Consider the following 1,654-nt stretch of genomic DNA (forward strand, 5'->3'; position numbering starts at 1 on the left):
ATATTGTTTTGGGTATATTTATTAAAGTTTCCTACTTTGTGAATATGTGTATTTGTTTGTGAAATTAAAATAAAGTTCTTAAAAATAAATAATAAATAAATGGAAGGTTTTCTGAAGTCGGAAAGCCAATTTATTTGGTGGAAAAACAGATTGGTGAAGCTCCTCCTCTTCCTTACCTTACAAGGAGAATTCCAAGGTCATCTCCAGAGCTACAATCTAACAGTTGCAGTCACTATCCAGTGTATTTGTTTACATTTTTTGTTTCTGGCGTAGCTGTTATATTAATTATGCTAATATGTAACTTAACTCCAGCATGAATAACTAGAAGAGGAGATCAGCTCCATTCCAGACCATGAGTCTTGTGATTGGCTGGGCCAGATCTCTCATTTGCATATTGGATTTGGAAATATAACACTAAACCCTCTTCTTGCATGGATTTAATTTACACCAAGAGTCACCTTCTGTGTATTGCCACTTCAGTTTTTTATGAGTAGTTGGGATTAACAGTTGACAGGCTTTATTTGTTGAATTTTAAATCGTCTTGTATTATCACCCTGACTGGCCTGTACTCAAAGTTTGGTAAGGTACATGTGTTTTCATTTCCTTTACCAAGTGGAATTTTTGCTCTTTTAGTTTAGTCTAGAAGGCTTTCTGAAGTCAGGAAGCCCATTTTTGGTGAAAAAAAGGTATTGCACTTGGATATCATGATAAAGCTGTGTGTTTCCATACAATCTAGAAGTTATGATTCCTGGTATTTGACTGTGATTCCCTGGGTTCAACCTTAGGTGTGGGAACGTGTCTTTTTTGCCTTTTCGTTTTCAATTGATCAGCACAGTATAGAAAATAGACCCATAAAGCAACATCAGCAATGAAAAATGTGAGAAAAGTGATCACTTGTTTTAGCTTGCTTTCAAAAACAAACCCTTTGATGTGTTAAGAGAATGTGATAACCACTACACTGCGCAAGGTGGGAATGAGTGACTTGCAGAGAGTGTTGAACTTTGAGAAAAGGACTTTTCTAAGGAATATATTTCCACTTTCTGAAGAGGAGATTTTCTCCATTTCTGTAGTCTGACTTCCTCTATGCTAGAGAGCTGTAGAATGTGGAGTCACCTATCCAGTTCTGGGAACAGTGTAGGTAACAGGTTTGTTACTGCCTGATGAGCACAGTAAATTAATACAGCAGAATAAAGACACTGTGAGCATTTGAAGAGAATTAACAATCTTTTACGTCTCGCCACGTTCAATGCTGCTGTCATTTCTGTAATATTGTGATTATCATGTTCATCACACATGCGCAAGATCCCCTGTTTTAAATTGGGCAGAAACAGGTGTCTTTTTATCTTCTCACATTTTGCACTCCTGCCAGTGTTTTAAGGATCTTGTTTTGTCTTATTGCAAGAATTCGAATTTCCTGTGTCATTCATCACATCACATCACATCAAACAGCCAGCAGATCATGTCACCTTTCAGATAGTCATTCTTCTGCTTCCTAAATTTCCTAGAGACAGGTCTTTACAGCAGAACTGACAAACATGGCAAAGCAACCTGATAAGACCAGGTCCTAGAAGTCACTACTCAGTCAGTTACTACTGCCGAAATGCAAGCCCTTCCTCCAGCCTGAAGAAGTTGATCCTACATTACTCGTGAAGAA

General features: G+C 37.6%; 1 non-coding gene across 1 annotated transcript; it reads left to right on the forward strand.

Annotated features, from left to right (window-relative positions):
* The first annotated feature begins 613 nt into the window (after window positions 1-613).
* Window positions 614-670, forward strand: LOC138243901 (U7 small nuclear RNA). The gene has a single exon (XR_011192519.1). It is a non-coding gene; the product is annotated as a U7 small nuclear RNA (small nuclear RNA).
* The last annotated feature ends 984 nt before the right edge of the window (window positions 671-1,654 follow it).

This window comes from Lepisosteus oculatus, chromosome 14, assembly GCF_040954835.1.
Source record: "Lepisosteus oculatus isolate fLepOcu1 chromosome 14, fLepOcu1.hap2, whole genome shotgun sequence".
NCBI classification, from domain to species: domain Eukaryota; kingdom Metazoa; phylum Chordata; class Actinopteri; order Semionotiformes; family Lepisosteidae; genus Lepisosteus; species Lepisosteus oculatus.